Here is a 20,989-nt window from a genome sequence, read left to right as displayed (position 1 = left end):
ATGCACTTGTTGCGCCTGGAAGGGTTGTTTATTTTATGTATATTTCTATATTACTATAATCAATGTCAGTTATTTGTTTTTTTTTTTCTCTTCTACCTACCGTTCTTTTTTTTTTTTTCTTTATTTCCTGGTGTGCTGAGTGAAAGAGCATGAGTGAATTCAGACCATTTCCGGAAGGTCATTTTGTTGTTGTGCCAGGGAGTATTTTCACAGAAAAAGCAGGGGCTGCCGTCGCCAAAAACTTCAAAAAAGTCCGACTTAACATTACTAGGCAAAAGAGTGAAGCTTTGAGGTTATTACAGGAAATGAATTTGGAACGCCTTCGGGAGTCTGTTAACAAGTCAGAGAAAAACTGTTTAGAAATTTTCTTTTCTGCCAAAACCCACAAGCCGGGAATTCCTTTCAGATGCATAGTTACGGAACGCGCCTCCTGGCAACACTCCGTATCGGGTTTCTTGCAGAAATGTTTGGACACGCTTGTAGTTGATGACCCTTTTCTGGTTTCTAATTCAGTGGCCATTGTAGAGTATTTGCAGTGTCATAACCCTGGTTCAAGTGGAATGTTCAGCATTGACGTCCAAGATTTGTTTTATTCTCTTCCTCAGGATAGGCTCCTGCAGTATGTTAGAAATTGTATAACGATTGATAATGATGAAGAAGAGTTTATTTCGGCTTGTGGGGTGTCTGTTGAATCTTTTTTGGAACTGTTAATGTTTTATTTGCAGTCGACTTTTGTGGAATGGGAGGGTGCACTGTATGCTCAAAAAGCGGGGGTGTGCATTGGTTCAAAAGTAGCACCCGTACTAAGTAATATTTTTCTTTGCTATGTGGATAGGGCAATAAAAAGTAGCTTGGGGGTAGGTGTAAAACAGGTTTTTAGGTATGTTGATGATTATTTAATTTTTGTGCAGGGGGACTTAATGGGGCAGGTTGGTGAAATTTTGAGGGTCTTTGATAGTTGCGGGCAGGGTTTGAAGTTTACTTTTGAGGTACCGAGCGCCAAGGAGTTGCAATTTTTAGATTTAAGGTTAGTATTAAAGTTAGATCATGTATGCTGGGCTTTCCGGCAGCGTTCGGAGAAGCCGTTACTTAGTTACAAATCAGCCCACTCAAAATTGGTAAAATGTGGTATAGCTGTCGCGTGCTTGGGGTCTGCCCTTTCAAAATCGTGTGAGCATGAAATGATTAGTAGTTTTGGACAGCAGATTGACAGATTAAGATTGGCGGCATATCCGGATCAGGTAGTCTCACTTGCCTGTAAAAAAATTTTAAGAAAACTAAGGTCGGTAGATAGATCTCAGCCACAGGAGCAGGGCAGTAGAAAGAAGTACACAGTCATCCCGTACGTACACCGGTTGTCGCATAGGTTAAGGAACATAGGATCAAGATATGGTGTTGATGTAGTATTTTCAGCCCCCAAAAAACTTGCCAAGATATGTGCCATAGTGGACAGAAGAATGAAGAATCAACAAAAAAGCGAGAGGAGGTCGTGTAAAATAAATCACCAGGTTAAGTTCGTACCATGTGCTGAAGGCGTGGTGTATGACATAGAATTTTCTTGCGGAAGGAGGTATATAGGCCAAACAGGTAAATGTATCAACACCCGGCTACGCCAACATAAGGCATCTTTGAAAAATGCCCCATCTTCGAACCTTGCCCTGCACTACAGGGACTGCCCTTTAAATAATGATCAGAGATATCCTGATAAAAAACTATGCACACCTCTTTTTAACAACACTAATGTAATCTACAGGCATAAGGATCAACTAACCAGGGAGTTATCGGAAGCCTATCAAATCCATAAAAAAAGGGGATAGTTGCGTGAGCACGCCATCGGTGCTTCTGCATGACACTGAGATTGTATATTTGGATTCCCATGATTAGACTGAAGCTTGTTTGGGAGCGCATGCGTCCTGGTTCTTGAAGAAAAAAAGTGTATATTACCTGTGCTTTTTCCGAATAAACTTCAGTTGTTAGTCAGCGCTTGTCCGTTATTCTCCCTTCTCTGTTTGTCCCAAGTAGCCGCGCTGTTTTTGTGATCTTGCAATGCACCAACTAGCTCAGATTTCCGTTCTTCTGCAGGTTTCTCCTCTTCATTCCCACTCCCCTCTGGACAGGATGCAGTGGTTATTTAACTCTTTTTGTCCTCACCTTGACGTCTTCAATACTCGCTCTGTTCATTTACATTGGATGTTCGTAGCGTTGTATTCTAAATAGTACTTTATCAGATATAACTACCACTTTCTAGCCTTAATATTGTATTTACTTCACATTTTCCTTTTTCTCCTGCTCAATGCTGTCTGTATCTTGAACTACTTTTTATCCGTTTCTTACTTATATTTCAACTTTAAACTTTATATTCGAATCTTACTGTCCCTTGTTAATTTTACTTCTTTATTGTATTATTCTGTATTTCTAGCCTGTGTGTTAAGAACCATGCCCTTGTTGCGCCTGGAATGGTTGTTTATTTTATGTATATTTCTATATTATTATAATCAATATCAGTTATTTGTTGTTGTTTTTTTTTCTCTTCTATCTACCGTTCTTTTTTTTTTCTTTCCTGGTGTGCTCAAAAATTCTCTCACTGTGTATATAAGTGATGCTACTCATTGATTGCTTACTTTCCGTGATACTTTTCGTCTCAGTTTCATTTCATGTATCATTTATTTCTTTTTTTGTGTTCTCTCTGTGTGTGTAAACATGTTTGTGCATTTTCATTTTTGTTTCTTTTTTTATTATTTGTGCTGCAGCACGAAGACCACATGGTTGTTCCTGCGAATATTAAATAAAGATTGATTGATTGATTGATTATTATTATTATTATTATTATTATTATTATTATTATTATTATTATTATTATTATTATTATTATTATTATTATTATTATTATTATTATTATTATTATTATTATTATTATTATTATTATTATTATTATTATTATTTATCAACAATGACGTCAAAGAACCTTTACTGTCATGCTCAGCCGCGGAGCATTATGGGAATACAATAGAAAATCAAGCCATGTGCGACGATGCAGATTTAGGAGGCTACAAGTGTGTTTTTATGCGTGATAAAAAAGGTATTCTGCACCTTGGCTTACATATGGGAGGAAAACGCCCAGATTGAGAGAAACGTGCTGCCGTCGAAGGAATGCTTGGTCACCAGAGTGTTTGTTTAATACCCATTCGGTGATCGAGTATTCCTACGGTGTCGTCACTAAACACGTCACAAATACGTTTTGAGGACAGAAGCAACTGTGGCGCTTCTTTCTGGACACCCGAAGCGCACTGTCAACGAAGGAAGAAAAGAGGGAGTGAAAGAAAAGCTGCCGGAACAAAGTTCACCACCTGGGATTGCTCAACGTGCATGTGCATCACACAGTCCCTAGGAGATCTCTCTTCGCAGACATCGCAGACCCGTCGAGCAAGACTTTGCGGAGGAATACTTCGCGAGGGAAATAGCACAGGTGCTTCTTTCCGGCGTCTGAGACGATTTTTTTTTTCTGTTAATTTGACTCACTTTCTTCCAATCCATGCCAGGCAACCTTCACCAATGATGTCATTACTCTTTTTCGATGATATTTTTTTTTGGCAATGAAAATGATGCCATTTCGTAAATAAACTGCCGGGTATACTACATTTAAAATTTTTAGGTACTTCACCACAACATGAAAACTTTCTTGATGATTTGCATTTCCTTTCCAACAAAACAGAAAAAACGTGGGATGCAGAGATGACGATTATTACGATAATTATTATTAAGTATCGATTATGATGGGTCATATACGCGTGCGGAAAAATTGATGACTCGATGCTAATCAATGCAATGCGTTGTATTCCATACTTGAATGCAGTCAGTAATTAGACCGACAAACATATTACGAGAACGTTAACTTCTTTAAGGTTCGCGTCTCCACTGAACAAGCTTATGGTATCAAAACAACACTCTCCCTATGCATGTTTCAAAAACTGAAGGGATGAGTCGGGCATTCTAAAAATAATGAACGTTGAGAAGGAATTAATCAGGGAAGCGCGCGCTTTTCGCGCTAGATGCTTCTAGCAGATGCCTGTTCGAATCAGTGAAGTAAATTCAGTCAAAGGGGCGAAGGTAGCTTGGGTGGGGGTCCGGCTACGAGGAAGGAGCAAGTGTGCCGCAAACGCTAGCAGTCGATGTCGGAAGGTTAGCATTCGAGGCCGCTGTATGAGCTCGCTTTTTCAGTGCGTCCTTATGGTAAGCGGGAAAGGAACTGCTCCTGTTCAAATGGCCGCCTCAGACAGCAGGAAAACCAGCTGTGCTGCTGTGCTCGTGGGCCGAAAAACGTTTTATCTAGCTGCTTAGCAACTGAGCTCGAGCCCCAATGCTCAGGCGCTCCCGGACATAATGCGCCGCCCGTGTGTGGGGTCTCTGTGTCCCAAGCCTGAATGATGGAGGAGGCGCCTGTGGCAGTTGCTTTCGCCTTTTTGTGTGTTTGTAAGGTTTCGTTTTCTTTCGAAAAGCGAAGAAGGGCCCTGATCAGCATAAACAAAACTTTGGCGTGACAACAGGAGCATCCGTGCGCTAATCGGTCATCTGGAGGTTGTTTGGAGGGGGCCGAACGAGAAGGTCGAATTGGGCACAGGCGAGGTCGACGGATGCCTTCGCAGACTTTGTGCCTGCTCTGTAGCGGAATACAGAGGAGCCGTGTTCTGGATTGATTTCACTATCTTCCAGTCGTTGAACGAATGCCCTTGACGGCTGAGCGTGAACAACTTTAAACGAATTTTTCCAGTTTGAAGGAAGTGCCTCCTTTCTTGTCATGGCTTTTCATCGCGGTGTCAATGAACATACGAGTATAACGAATAACTTTGAAAAATTCAATTATTCATAAAATAACTCCCCTACCCCTCCCGAGCTCCGAATGGCGATGATCGCAACAATCCTCTGCGCCCCCACTTTTCAACTTCCCCATAATATATACGACATTGGAAGGAACAGTTGAAAGGCTCAGCTAACTGCCGCTGGCATAGTCCGCAGGCGCTTGGCGTCTGTCAGGGAGGTAAGCTGCTCTCGTAGATAAATTTATTAGCTAGATTCGGGGACCACTGAACTCTGACAGGTAGTGAGAAAGCTTCAGCCGTTTTCATTATAGCAAAAACGAGGGCCGGTCGGTGCGCGTCATTGTCGCTGTAGTTAAAATTCGCTTAGGCCACGCTTCGACAGCTGGAGCCGGCGAAATGTCTTCTTGCCAAATGAGTGGACTGTAGTCAAGATTAAAGAGGTCCAGTCTGAATTGTATTCTAAGTGCAAGTGTATTTTAATATATGAATCTAGCATTAAAGCGCAACTGAACTGCCTAGAAAAGCATTACCCAAAAGCATTCCTCGCCAGTTGTCTCAGTTAGGCAGGAAATAACCTGGGCTTGTGTTGGCTCCTTTGCTCTGGCCTGTCTTTCTGCGCTTTTAATCTTACCATGTCCCATCTATTGGCCTAAAGTCATAGTAGTCAGTTTGTCATGCGGGCGCCGACAAGACGTGGCGCTGTAGAGTACGCCTTCGCGCCTAATATCATCATCCTAATACCAAAGACGCATTAACTATTCTACTTTTACAGAGCAGCTAAATTCATCTTGTTCATCTGTCCCGAGAACAACGCATGAGAAAAAGAAAAAACAGGGGCTTTATTCGCAACTCATGGCGTTTTATTTCCTCTCTTTGTTTGTTTTACTAATAGGCCAGTGCATGGAACAACCTATGCGAATAAGTTCTTTTCTAAGCTTAAGCTATATTTCAGATTCATAATGCACTTTCAAAAATAAATGTCCCTATCTAGACAAAGTTCCTTGTAATATAGTTAGCTGTTCTCCTTACTGACGTATTGGTGGCGCTGTCCTACAAAGCCTTTCATGCCCTAACTGCAACGAGGAGGCATTAAACGCGTGTTTTTGAAACCTTTCATTATAAAGCATTCCTCACGATTCATCGCTTCCCTTTTGATCCAGCATCCACAAGGTGATTCCGTGTGCTTCATCAGACTTATCGAAATGATGAATTGGGCTTTCTTGAGAGTCATGTAGATAAAAAAGCAGCATCTTGCAGGGGAATATTGTGTCCTTGCCATTTGCACTTCGTAAGCCAATTGCCACTAAATTTGCGTAACTTCTCGTGTCCTGTATATAAGTAATTTTTTTTTTTCTTGCAAACTTTACCGTACATAGCCATCACGCTCGTCTACAGTATGTACGTTTAGTGAGGCATAAAAGAAAAAGGAAAAAGCCTCTGCATGTGCCACTTTCGCATAACAGGCAGTCGCATTTAAAGTGATTGAGCGCCGTTGTACGGAAGAAGTAAAGGGAAATCCTGATGCAGTTGCTGAGTTTTATTGATAATACCTGCACCCTATCGCGCCGAACATTCATGCGAACTGCACAGGCACGGGCGCATTGACCCCTCTTAAATATGGCTGCTTTAACAAAACAAAACTCAGTTCTTGTCGCGGCACACTACTCGAGCGTTTTTGGCAATCGCTATCAACTCTGTTCTTTCACCGTCCTCTGCTTGAGCCGCTTGTTTTTCTACTCCAGAGGACTTGAAATCAGAGTCAGGAAGTAGTTTGCTCGTGTTTGTTCTGTAGCAGAGGTTTCAAAACCCGCAGCAACATTATTTTGATCCAGACACACAAATCTACAAATGAGAAGCACAAGACTTCTACGAGTTATGACTGCGGAATTTAAATCGACGTTTCCGTATAAGAGAAAAGGACACGCGGCGTGCACATCGTATGCTAAATTAAGGACGCCGGAAACTATTCGTGATCATTTAGGTGCTAGCCTGCACTGAACAGAAGAGCTCACTGCAGGCAACCATTCTTGTTGCTGGTAGCGGCATGGTCCCTGAAACCTAAAACCTGAAATTTTTAACACTCAAATAGTGCGACGATATCCTTTCCAAAGCAGGCGGCCGGAATTGCTGGAACACAATGAGGCAGAGAGAATACGACACCAGGAAGATGATGAGCAAAGCATGCACTGCGGCTCTACAGGAGCACATCTGCATGTTGGGGATACGTAGCACTCAGACAGTGTGCAATAATTGGCAATAGACCAGAGAGGCAGACAGAGACAGAGAGACACAGAGAAACAGAGACAGACAGACACACAGAGACAGAGACACAGAGAGAGACAGAGACACAGAGAGAGACACAGAGACACACACAGAGAGAGACACAGAGACAGACACAGAGACAGACACAGAGAGAGACACAGAGACAGACACAGAGAGAGACACAGAGAGACACAGACAGAGACAGACAGAGACAGAGACAGACAGAGACAGAAAGAGACAGAGACAGAAAGAGACAGAGACAGAAAGAGACAGACACAGAGAGACACAGACAGATGGATGGATAGATGGATGGATAGATGGAGGGAGGGAGGGAGGGAGGGAGGGAGGGAGGGAGGGAGGGAGGGAGGGAGGGAGGGAGGGAGGTAGGTAGGTAGGTAGGTAGGTAGGTAGGTAGGTAGGTAGGTAGGTAGGTAGGTAGGTAGGTAGGTAGGTAGGTAGGTAGGTAGGTAGGTAGGTAGGTAGGTAGGTAGGTAGGTAGGTAGGTAGGTAGGTAGGTAGGTAGGTAGGTAGGTAGGTAGGTAGGTAGGTAGGTAGGTAGGTAGGTAGGTAGGTAGGTAGGTAGGTAGGTAGGTAGGTAGGTAGGTAGGTAGGTAGGTAGGTAGGTAGGTAGGTAGGTAGGTAGGTAGGTAGGTAGGTAGGTAGGTAGGTAGGTAGGTAGGTAGGTAGGTAGGTAGGTAGGTAGGTAGGTAGGTAGGTAGGTAGGTAGGTAGGTAGGTAGGTAGGTAGGTAGGTAGGTAGGTAGGTAGGTAGGTAGGTAGGTAGGTAGGTAGGTAGGTAGGTAGGTAGGTAGGTAGGTAGGTAGGTAGGTAGGTAGGTAGGTAGGTAGGTAGGTAGGTAGGTAGGTAGGTAGGTAGGTAGGTAGGTAGGTAGGTAGGTAGGTAGGTAGGTAGGTAGGTAGGTAGGTAGGTAGGTAGGTAGGTAGGTAGGTAGGTAGGTAGGTAGGTAGGTAGGTAGGTAGGTAGGTAGGTAGGTAGGTAGGTAGGTAGGTAGGTAGGTAGGTAGGTAGGTAGGTAGGTAGGTAGGTAGGTAGGTAGGTAGGTAGGTAGGTAGGTAGGTAGGTAGGTAGGTAGGTAGGTAGGTAGGTAGGTAGGTAGGTAGGTAGGTAGGTAGGTAGGTAGGTAGGTAGGTAGGTAGGTAGGTAGGTAGGTAGGTAGGTAGGTAGGTAGGTAGGTAGGTAGGTAGGTAGGTAGGTAGGTAGGTAGGTAGGTAGGTAGGTAGGTAGGTAGGTAGGTAGGTAGGTAGGTAGGTAGGTAGGTAGGTAGGTAGGTAGGTAGGTAGGTAGGTAGGTAGGTAGGTAGGTAGGTAGGTAGGTAGGTAGGTAGGTAGGTAGGTAGGTAGGTAGGTAGGTAGGTAGGTAGGTAGGTAGGTAGGTAGGTAGGTAGGTAGGTAGGTAGGTAGGTAGGTAGGTAGGTAGGTAGGTAGGTAGGTAGGTAGGTAGGTAGGTAGGTAGGTAGGTAGGTAGGTAGGTAGGTAGGTAGGTAGGTAGGTAGGTAGGTAGGTAGGTAGGTAGGTAGGTAGGTAGGTAGGTAGGTAGGTAGGTAGGTAGGTAGGTAGGTAGGTAGGTAGGTAGGTAGGTAGGTAGGTAGGTAGGTAGGTAGGTAGGTAGGTAGGTAGGTAGGTAGGTAGGTAGGTAGGTAGGTAGGTAGGTAGGTAGGTAGGTAGGTAGGTAGGTAGGTAGGTAGGTAGGTAGGTAGGTAGGTAGGTAGGTAGGTAGGTAGGTAGGTAGGTAGGTAGGTAGGTAGGTAGGTAGGTAGGTAGGTAGGTAGGTAGGTAGGTAGGTAGGTAGGTAGGTAGGTAGGTAGGTAGGTAGGTAGGTAGGTAGGTAGGTAGGTAGGTAGGTAGGTAGGTAGGTAGGTAGGTAGGTAGGTAGGTAGGTAGGTAGGTAGGTAGGTAGGTAGGTAGGTAGGTAGGTAGGTAGGTAGGTAGGTAGGTAGGTAGGTAGGTAGGTAGGTAGGTAGGTAGGTAGGTAGGTAGGTAGGTAGGTAGGTAGGTAGGTAGGTAGGTAGGTAGGTAGGTAGGTAGGTAGGTAGGTAGGTAGGTAGGTAGGTAGGTAGGTAGGTAGGTAGGTAGGTAGGTAGGTAGGTAGGTAGGTAGGTAGGTAGGTAGGTAGGTAGGTAGGTAGGTAGGTAGGTAGGTAGGTAGGTAGGTAGGTAGGTAGGTAGGTAGGTAGGTAGGTAGGTAGGTAGGTAGGTAGGTAGGTAGGTAGGTAGGTAGGTAGGTAGGTAGGTAGGTAGGTAGGTAGGTAGGTAGGTAGGTAGGTAGGTAGGTAGGTAGGTAGGTAGGTAGGTAGGTAGGTAGGTAGGTAGGTAGGTAGGTAGGTAGGTAGGTAGGTAGGTAGGTAGGTAGGTAGGTAGGTAGGTAGGTAGGTAGGTAGGTAGGTAGGTAGGTAGGTAGGTAGGTAGGTAGGTAGGTAGGTAGGTAGGTAGGTAGGTAGGTAGGTAGGTAGGTAGGTAGGTAGGTAGGTAGGTAGGTAGGTAGGTAGGTAGGTAGGTAGGTAGGTAGGTAGGTAGGTAGGTAGGTAGGTAGGTAGGTAGGTAGGTAGGTAGGTAGGTAGGTAGGTAGGTAGGTAGGTAGGTAGGTAGGTAGGTAGGTAGGTAGGTAGGTAGGTAGGTAGGTAGGTAGGTAGGTAGGTAGGTAGGTAGGTAGGTAGGTAGGTAGGTAGGTAGGTAGGTAGGTAGGTAGGTAGGTAGGTAGGTAGGTAGGTAGGTAGGTAGGTAGGTAGGTAGGTAGGTAGGTAGGTAGGTAGGTAGGTAGGTAGGTAGGTAGGTAGGTAGGTAGGTAGGTAGGTAGGTAGGTAGGTAGGTAGGTAGGTAGGTAGGTAGGTAGGTAGGTAGGTAGGTAGGTAGGTAGGTAGGTAGGTAGGTAGGTAGGTAGGTAGGTAGGTAGGTAGGTAGGTAGGTAGGTAGGTAGGTAGGTAGGTAGGTAGGTAGGTAGGTAGGTAGGTAGGTAGGTAGGTAGGTAGGTAGGTAGGTAGGTAGGTAGGTAGGTAGGTAGGTAGGTAGGTAGGTAGGTAGGTAGGTAGGTAGGTAGGTAGGTAGGTAGGTAGGTAGGTAGGTAGGTAGGTAGGTAGGTAGGTAGGTAGGTAGGTAGGTAGGTAGGTAGGTAGGTAGGTAGGTAGGTAGGTAGGTAGGTAGGTAGGTAGGTAGGTAGGTAGGTAGGTAGGTAGGTAGGTAGGTAGGTAGGTAGGTAGGTAGGTAGGTAGGTAGGTAGGTAGGTAGGTAGGTAGGTAGGTAGGTAGGTAGGTAGGTAGGTAGGTAGGTAGGTAGGTAGGTAGGTAGGTAGGTAGGTAGGTAGGTAGGTAGGTAGGTAGGTAGGTAGGTAGGTAGGTAGGTAGGTAGGTAGGTAGGTAGGTAGGTAGGTAGGTAGGTAGGTAGGTAGGTAGGTAGGTAGGTAGGTAGGTAGGTAGGTAGGTAGGTAGGTAGGTAGGTAGGTAGGTAGGTAGGTAGGTAGGTAGGTAGGTAGGTAGGTAGGTAGGTAGGTAGGTAGGTAGGTAGGTAGGTAGGTAGGTAGGTAGGTAGGTAGGTAGGTAGGTAGGTAGGTAGGTAGGTAGGTAGGTAGGTAGGTAGGTAGGTAGGTAGGTAGGTAGGTAGGTAGGTAGGTAGGTAGGTAGGTAGGTAGGTAGGTAGGTAGGTAGGTAGGTAGGTAGGTAGGTAGGTAGGTAGGTAGGTAGGTAGGTAGGTAGGTAGGTAGGTAGGTAGGTAGGTAGGTAGGTAGGTAGGTAGGTAGGTAGGTAGGTAGGTAGGTAGGTAGGTAGGTAGGTAGGTAGGTAGGTAGGTAGGTAGGTAGGTAGGTAGGTAGGTAGGTAGGTAGGTAGGTAGGTAGGTAGGTAGGTAGGTAGGTAGGTAGGTAGGTAGGTAGGTAGGTAGGTAGGTAGGTAGGTAGGTAGGTAGGTAGGTAGGTAGGTAGGTAGGTAGGTAGGTAGGTAGGTAGGTAGGTAGGTAGGTAGGTAGGTAGGTAGGTAGGTAGGTAGGTAGGTAGGTAGGTAGGTAGGTAGGTAGGTAGGTAGGTAGGTAGGTAGGTAGGTAGGTAGGTAGGTAGGTAGGTAGGTAGGTAGGTAGGTAGGTAGGTAGGTAGGTAGGTAGGTAGGTAGGTAGGTAGGTAGGTAGGTAGGTAGGTAGGTAGGTAGGTAGGTAGGTAGGTAGGTAGGTAGGTAGGTAGGTAGGTAGGTAGGTAGGTAGGTAGGTAGGTAGGTAGGTAGGTAGGTAGGTAGGTAGGTAGGTAGGTAGGTAGGTAGGTAGGTAGGTAGGTAGGTAGGTAGGTAGGTAGGTAGGTAGGTAGGTAGGTAGGTAGGTAGGTAGGTAGGTAGGTAGGTAGGTAGGTAGGTAGGTAGGTAGGTAGGTAGGTAGGTAGGTAGGTAGGTAGGTAGGTAGGTAGGTAGGTAGGTAGGTAGGTAGGTAGGTAGGTAGGTAGGTAGGTAGGTAGGTAGGTAGGTAGGTAGGTAGGTAGGTAGGTAGGTAGGTAGGTAGGTAGGTAGGTAGGTAGGTAGGTAGGTAGGTAGGTAGGTAGGTAGGTAGGTAGGTAGGTAGGTAGGTAGGTAGGTAGGTAGGTAGGTAGGTAGGTAGGTAGGTAGGTAGGTAGGTAGGTAGGTAGGTAGGTAGGTAGGTAGGTAGGTAGGTAGGTAGGTAGGTAGGTAGGTAGGTAGGTAGGTAGGTAGGTAGGTAGGTAGGTAGGTAGGTAGGTAGGTAGGTAGGTAGGTAGGTAGGTAGGTAGGTAGGTAGGTAGGTAGGTAGGTAGGTAGGTAGGTAGGTAGGTAGGTAGGTAGGTAGGTAGGTAGGTAGGTAGGTAGGTAGGTAGGTAGGTAGGTAGGTAGGTAGGTAGGTAGGTAGGTAGGTAGGTAGGTAGGTAGGTAGGTAGGTAGGTAGGTAGGTAGGTAGGTAGGTAGGTAGGTAGGTAGGTAGGTAGGTAGGTAGGTAGGTAGGTAGGTAGGTAGGTAGGTAGGTAGGTAGGTAGGTAGGTAGGTAGGTAGGTAGGTAGGTAGGTAGGTAGGTAGGTAGGTAGGTAGGTAGGTAGGTAGGTAGGTAGGTAGGTAGGTAGGTAGGTAGGTAGGTAGGTAGGTAGGTAGGTAGGTAGGTAGGTAGGTAGGTAGGTAGGTAGGTAGGTAGGTAGGTAGGTAGGTAGGTAGGTAGGTAGGTAGGTAGGTAGGTAGGTAGGTAGGTAGGTAGGTAGGTAGGTAGGTAGGTAGGTAGGTAGGTAGGTAGGTAGGTAGGTAGGTAGGTAGGTAGGTAGGTAGGTAGGTAGGTAGGTAGGTAGGTAGGTAGGTAGGTAGGTAGGTAGGTAGGTAGGTAGGTAGGTAGGTAGGTAGGTAGGTAGGTAGGTAGGTAGGTAGGTAGGTAGGTAGGTAGGTAGGTAGGTAGGTAGGTAGGTAGGTAGGTAGGTAGGTAGGTAGGTAGGTAGGTAGGTAGGTAGGTAGGTAGGTAGGTAGGTAGGTAGGTAGGTAGGTAGGTAGGTAGGTAGGTAGGTAGGTAGGTAGGTAGGTAGGTAGGTAGGTAGGTAGGTAGGTAGGTAGGTAGGTAGGTAGGTAGGTAGGTAGGTAGGTAGGTAGGTAGGTAGGTAGGTAGGTAGGTAGGTAGGTAGGTAGGTAGGTAGGTAGGTAGGTAGGTAGGTAGGTAGGTAGGTAGGTAGGTAGGTAGGTAGGTAGGTAGGTAGGTAGGTAGGTAGGTAGGTAGGTAGGTAGGTAGGTAGGTAGGTAGGTAGGTAGGTAGGTAGGTAGGTAGGTAGGTAGGTAGGTAGGTAGGTAGGTAGGTAGGTAGGTAGGTAGGTAGGTAGGTAGGTAGGTAGGTAGGTAGGTAGGTAGGTAGGTAGGTAGGTAGGTAGGTAGGTAGGTAGGTAGGTAGGTAGGTAGGTAGGTAGGTAGGTAGGTAGGTAGGTAGGTAGGTAGGTAGGTAGGTAGGTAGGTAGGTAGGTAGGTAGGTAGGTAGGCAGGCAGGCAGGCAGGCAGGCAGGCAGGCAGGCAGGCAGGCAGGCAGGTAGCTCTTCTATCTACTTTTTTTTCTTTCCTGGCGTGCTCAAAAATTCTCTCACTGTGTATATAAGTGATGCTACTCATTGATTGCTTACTTTCCGTGATACTTTTCGTCTCAGTTTCATTTCATGTATTATTTATTTCTTTTTTTCTGTTCTCTCTGTGTGTGTAATCATGTTTGTGCATTTTCATTTTTGTTTTTTTTTATTATTTGTGCTGCAGCACGAAGACCACATGGTTGTTCCTGCGCACATTAAATAAAGATTGATTATTATTATTATTATTATTATTATTATTATTAATATTATTATTATTATTATTATTATTATTATTATTATTATTATTATTATTATTATTATTATTATTATTATTATTATTATTATTATTATTATTATTATTATTATTATTATTATTATTATTATTTATCAACAATGACGTCAAAGAACCTTTACTGTCATGCTCAGCCGCGGAGCATTATGGGAATACAATAGAAAATCAAGCCATGTGCGACGATGCAGATTTAGGAGGCTACAAGTGTGTTTTTATGCGTGATAAAAAAGGTATTCTGCACCTTGGCTTACATATGGGAGGAAAACGCCCAGATTGAGAGAAACGTGCTGCCGTCGAAGGAATGCTTGGTCACCAGAGTGTTTGTTTAATACCCATTCGGTGATCGAGTATTCCTACGGTGTCGTCACTAAACACGTCACAAATACGTTTTGAGGACAGAAGCAACTGTGGCGCTTCTTTCTGGACACCCGAAGCGCACTGTCAACGAAGGAAGAAAAGAGGGAGTGAAAGAAAAGCTGCCGGAACAAAGTTCACCACCTGGGATTGCTCAACGTGCATGTGCATCACACAGTCCCTAGGAGATCTCTTTTCGCAGACATCGCAGACCCGTCGAGCAAGACTTTGCGGAGGAATACTTCGCGAGGGAAATAGCACAGGTGCTTCTTTCCGGCGTCTGAGACGATTTTTTTTTTCTGTTAATTTGACTCACTTTCTTCCAATCCATGCCAGGCAACCTTCACCAATGATGTCATTACTCTTTTTCGATGATATTTTTTTTTTGGCAATGAAAATGATGCCATTTCGTAAATAAACTGCCGGGTATACTACATTTAAAATTTTTAGGTACTTCACCACAACATGAAAACTTTCTTGATGATTTGCATTTCCTTTCCAACAAAACAGAAAAAACGTGGGATGCAGAGATGACGATTATTACGATAATTATTATTAAGTATCGATTATGATGGGTCATATACGCGTGCGGAAAAATTGATGACTCGATGCTAATCAATGCAATGCGTTGTATTCCATACTTGAATGCAGTCAGTAATTAGACCGACAAACATATTACGAGAACGTTAACTTCTTTAAGGTTCGCGTCTCCACTGAACAAGCTTATGGTATCAAAACAACACTCTCCCTATGCATGTTTCAAAAACTGAAGGGATGAGTCGGGCATTCTAAAAATAATGAACGTTGAGAAGGAATTAATCAGGGAAGCGCGCGCTTTTCGCGCTAGATGCTTCTAGCAGATGCCTGTTCGAATCAGTGAAGTAAATTCAGTCAAAGGGGCGAAGGTAGCTTGGGTGGGGGTCCGGCTACGAGGAAGGAGCAAGTGTGCCGCAAACGCTAGCAGTCGATGTCGGAAGGTTAGCATTCGAGGCCGCTGTATGAGCTCGCTTTTTCAGTGCGTCCTTATGGTAAGCGGGAAAGGAACTGCTCCTGTTCAAATGGCCGCCTCAGACAGCAGGAAAACCAGCTGTGCTGCTGTGCTCGTGGGCCGAAAAACGTTTTATCTAGCTGCTTAGCAACTGAGCTCGAGCCCCAATGCTCAGGCGCTCCCGGACATAATGCGCCGCCCGTGTGTGGGGTCTCTGTGTCCCAAGCCTGAATGATGGAGGAGGCGCCTGTGGCAGTTGCTTTCGCCTTTTTGTGTGTTTGTAAGGTTTCGTTTTCTTTCGAAAAGCGAAGAAGGGCCCTGATCAGCATAAACAAAACTTTGGCGTGACAACAGGAGCATCCGTGCGCTAATCGGTCATCTGGAGGTTGTTTGGAGGGGGCCGAACGAGAAGGTCGAATTGGGCACAGGCGAGGTCGACGGATGCCTTCGCAGACTTTGTGCCTGCTCTGTAGCGGAATACAGAGGAGCCGTGTTCTGGATTGATTTCACTATCTTCCAGTCGTTGAACGAATGCCCTTGACGGCTGAGCGTGAACAACTTTAAACGAATTTTTCCAGTTTGAAGGAAGTGCCTCCTTTCTTGTCATGGCTTTTCATCGCGGTGTCAATGAACATACGAGTATAACGAATAACTTTGAAAAATTCAATTATTCATAAAATAACTCCCCTACCCCTCCCGAGCTCCGAATGGCGATGATCGCAACAATCCTCTGCGCCCCCACTTTTCAACTTCCCCATAATATATACGACATTGGAAGGAACAGTTGAAAGGCTCAGCTAACTGCCGCTGGCATAGTCCGCAGGCGCTTGGCGTCTGTCAGGGAGGTAAGCTGCTCTCGTAGATAAATTTATTAGCTAGATTCGGGGACCACTGAACTCTGACAGGTAGTGAGAAAGCTTCAGCCGTTTTCATTATAGCAAAAACGAGGGCCGGTCGGTGCGCGTCATTGTCGCTATAGTTAAAATTCGCTTAGGCCACGCTTCGACAGCTGGAGCCGGCGAAATGTCTTCTTGCCAAATGAGTGGACTGTAGTCAAGATTAAAGAGGTCCAGTCTGAATTGTATTCTAAGTGCAAGTGTATTTTAATATATGAATCTAGCATTAAAGCGCAACTGAACTGCCTAGAAAAGCATTACCTAAAAGCGTTCCTCGCCAGTTGTCTCAGTTAGGCAGGAAATAACCTGGGCTTGTGTTGGCTCCTTTGCTCTGGCCTGTCTTTCTGCGCTTTTAATCTTACCATGTCCCATCTATTGGCCTACAGTCATAGTAGTCAGTTTGTCATGCGGGCGCCGACAAGACGTGGCGCTGTAGAGTACGCCTTCGCGCCTAATATCAGAGACAGACAGAGACAAAGACAAAGACAAAGACAAAGACAAAGACAAAGACAAAGACAAAGACAAAGACAAAGACAAAGACAAAGACAAAGACAGAGACAAAGACAGAGACAGAGACAGAGACAAAGACAGAGACAGAGACAGAGACAGAGACAGAGACAGAGACAGAGACAGAGACAGAGACAGAGACAGAGACAGAGACAGAGACAGAGACAGAGACAGAGACAGAGACAGAGACAGAGACAGAGACAGAGACAGAGACAGAGACAGAGACAGAGACAGAGACAGAGACAGAGACAGAGACAGAGACAGAGACAGAGACAGAGACAGAGACAGAGACAGAGACAGAGACAGAGACAGAGACAGAGACAGAGACAGAGACAGAGACAGAGACAGAGACAGAGACAGAGACAGAGACAGAGACAGAGACAGAGACAGAGACAGAGACAGAGACAGAGACAGAGACAGAGACAGAGACAGAGACAGAGACAGAGACAGAGACAGAGACAGAGACAGAGACAGAGACAGAGACAGAGACAGAGACAGAGACAGAGACAGAGACAGAGACAGAGACAGAGACAGAGACAGAGACAGAGACAGAGACAGAGACAGAGACAGAGACAGAGACAGAGACAGAGACAGAGACAGAGACAGAGACAGAGACAGAGACAGAGACAGAGACAGAGACAGAGACAGAGACAGAGACAGAGACAGAGACAGAGACAGAGACAGAGACAGAGACAGAGACAGAGACAGAGACAGAGACAGAGACAGAGACAGAGACAGAGACAGAGACAGAGACAGAGACAGAGACAGAGACAGAGACAGAGACAGAGACAGAGACAGAGACAGAGACAGAGACAGAGACAGAGACAGAGACAGAGACAGAGACAGAGACAGAGACAGAGACAGAGACAGAGACAGAGACAGAGACAGAGACAGAGACAGAGACAGAGACAGAGACAGAGACAGAGACAGAGACAGAGACAGAGACAGAGACAGAGACAGAGACAGAGACAGAGACAGAGACAGAGACAGAGACAGAGACAGAGACAGAGACAGAGACAGAGACAGAGACAGAGACAGAGACAGAGACAGAGACAGAGACAGAGACAGAGACAGAGACAGAGACAGAGACAGAGACAGAGACAGAGACAGAGACAGAGACAGAGACAGAGACAGAGACAGATAGATAGATAGATAGATAGATAGATAGATAGATAGATAGATAGATAGATAGATAGATAGATAGATAGATAGATAGATAGATAGATAGATAGATAGATAGATAGATAGATAGATAGATAGATAGATAGATAGATAGATAGATAGATAGATAGATAGATAGATAGATAGATAGATAGATAGATAGATAGATAGATAGATAGATAGATAGATAGATAGATAGATAGATAGATAGATAGATAGATAGATAGATAGATAGATAGATAGATAGATAGATAGATAGATAGATAGATAGATAGATAGATAGATAGATAGATAGATAGATAGATAGATAGATAGATAGATAGATAGATAGATAGATAGATAGATAGATAGATAGATAGATAGATAGATAGATAGATAGATAGATAGATAGATAGATAGATAGATAGATAGATAGATAGATAGATAGATAGATAGATAGATAGATAGATAGATAGATAGATAGATAGATAGATAGATAGATAGATAGATAGATAGATAGATAGATAGATAGATAGATAGATAGATAGATAGATAGATAGATAGATAGATAGATAGATAGATAGATAGATAGATAGATAGATAGATAGATAGATAGATAGATAGATAGATAGATAGATAGATAGATAGATAGATAGATAGATAGATAGATAGATAGATAGATAGATAGATAGATAGATAGATAGATAGATAGATAGATAGATAGATAGATAGATAGATAGATAGATAGATAGATAGATAGATAGATAGATAGATAGATAGATAGATAGATAGATAGATAGATAGATAGATAGATAGATAGATAGATAGATAGATAGATAGATAGATAGATAGATAGATAGATAGATAGATAGATAGATAGATAGATAGATAGATAGATAGATAGATAGATAGATAGATAGATAGATAGATAGATAGATAGATAGATAGATAGATAGATAGATAGATAGATAGATAGATAGATAGATAGATAGATAGATAGATAGATAGATAGATAGATAGATAGATAGATAGATAGATAGATAGATAGATAGATAGATAGATAGATAGATAGATAGATAGATAGATAGATAGATAGATAGATAGATAGATAGATAGATAGATAGATAGATAGATAGATAGATAGATAGATAGATAGATAGATAGATAGATAGATAGATAGATAGATAGATAGATAGATAGATAGATAGATAGATAGATAGATAGATAGATAGATAGATAGATAGATAGATAGATAGATAGATAGATAGATAGATAGATAGATAGATAGATAGATAGATAGATAGATAGATAGATAGATAGATAGATAGATAGATAGATAGATAGATAGATAGATAGATAGATAGATAGATAGATAGATAGATAGATAGATAGATAGATAGATAGATAGATAGATAGATAGATAGATAGATAGATAGATAGATAGATAGATAGATAGATAGATAGATAGATAGATAGATAGATAGATAGATAGATAGATAGATAGATAGATAGATAGATAGATAGATAGATAGATAGATAGATAGATAGATAGATAGATAGATAGATAGATAGATAGATAGATAGATAGATAGATAGATAGATAGATAGATAGATAGATAGATAGATAGATAGATAGATAGATAGATAGATAGATAGATAGATAGATAGATAGATAGATAGATAGATAGATAGATAGATAGATAGATAGATAGATAGATAGATAGATAGATAGATAGATAGATAGATAGATAGATAGATAGATAGATAGATAGATAGATAGATAGATAGATAGATAGATAGATAGATAGATAGATAGATAGATAGATAGATAGATAGATAGATAGATAGATAGATAGATAGATAGATAGATAGATAGATAGATAGATAGATAGATAGATAGATAGATAGATAGATAGATAGATAGATAGATAGATAGATAGATAGATAGATAGATAGATAGATAGATAGATAGATAGATAGATAGATAGATAGATAGATAGATAGATAGATAGATAGATAGATAGATAGATAGATAGATAGATAGATAGATAGATAGATAGATAGATAGATAGATAGATAGATAAATAGATAGATAGATAGATAGATAGATAGATAGATAGATAGATAGATAGATAGATAGATAGATAGATAGATAGATAGATAGATAGATAGATAGATAGATAGATAGATAGATAGATAGATAGATAATTTTTGGCAGGCTTAAGGATATCGTTTGATATCATCTGTTTAACCGAAACATGGTATCGTCATGACACCGATGTTCTGCGAATACCGGGGTATAACTCTTTTTATGTTAGCCGTGCTACAAAACGTGGGGGATGCGTTGCGCTGCTAGCGAAAAACACGTACGCCTGTGAACTGTTATCTGATCACTGCATCTGTAATGGTGATATCGAAATGCTCACTGTGAAGTCCGCCCGCCATGCGTTTTCTGTTCTTTACCGGCCCCCCCAGGGAAACTTAGCCATGTTTTTTGACCGCTTTGAGCGCGAATTATTCTTTTTTAACGCAGAAACCTTTATTTCCTGTATAGCGGGAGACTTCAACATAGATATTAACAGAGTAAGTCCTGCACAGCAAAAGCTTTCTGCGCTTCTCGGAGCGACTGGATTCCACAACGCTATCAGTAGTCCCACACGCATCACTGCTACCTGTTCTTCGGCGCTAGACCTTATAGTAACAAATAGTCCCAGTACACTCTTTTCGGGCCGGATCGCAATAGATATCAGTGATCATTTACCTGTTTTCTTGCGCCTAGACAAACAAATCCGTACGAAGGCAAACGCACAGGCTCGACGTCAACTTATTTCTCAAGAAAGGCTTGAGCAATTTAGGAGACGCATTGCTTTAGTGAACTGGGATCCCGTATACCGAGAAAATACAGCCGAGGGCGCTTACCGCAAATTTCTGCAAATTTTTCTCTTATTGTACAATGACTGCTTCCCTGTGGTTGACATAACGCCATGCAAAAATGCTCGTAAGCCGTGGATGAACCGTCGCCTCACGCGACTCGTGAAAAAGAAACACAAGATGTTTGCACAGTTCATTAAAACGAGAGATGCGGACGTACTAGCGAGATTTCAATCATTGCGCAATCAGCTGAATAAAGAAATTAGGATAGCTAGAGCCGCTTACTATAACAACTTGTTTGATATCCAGCTTTCTAGAAATCCCAAAGAAAAATGGAGGCGCTTAAACTTAGTTTTAAATAGAAACACACACAGCAGGAACATAACGAGCTTAATAATCGATGGTAAAGAGACCTCAGGTTCATGCCTTGCAAATGCATTTAATAAATTCTTTTCCGAAGTAGGTTATAGCCAATTCAATACCGGAATCGCGAATTTCTTGAGTGACAAGATAGAGGCATCTCTCTTCTTAAGACCAACGGACGAAAGTGAAGTTTTTGCAATATGCCGAAAATTAAAAGACACCTCCAGTCTTGATGCACATAATATACAGAGCCGACCAGTTAAGTACATTCTTGACATAATTACGCCATGCCTAAGCTATATATACAACACCGCACTTATTACAGCTCATTTCCCTACTGACATGCAGCTAGCCAGGGTAGCCGTGATATATAAAATAGGCGATGCGAACAAGTTGGGAAACTATAGGCCAGTGTCTGTACTTCCGTACTTTTCTAAGGGTTTAGAACAACTGATTCGCATCCGTTTGCAACATTTTC

The sequence above is a fragment of the Amblyomma maculatum genome, chromosome 7 (genome assembly GCF_055883805.1).
Source record: "Amblyomma maculatum isolate TAMU_Amacu chromosome 7, ASM5588380v1, whole genome shotgun sequence".
Classification (NCBI taxonomy): Eukaryota; Metazoa; Arthropoda; class Arachnida; order Ixodida; family Ixodidae; genus Amblyomma; species Amblyomma maculatum.
This window is presented reverse-complemented; position numbering follows the sequence as displayed.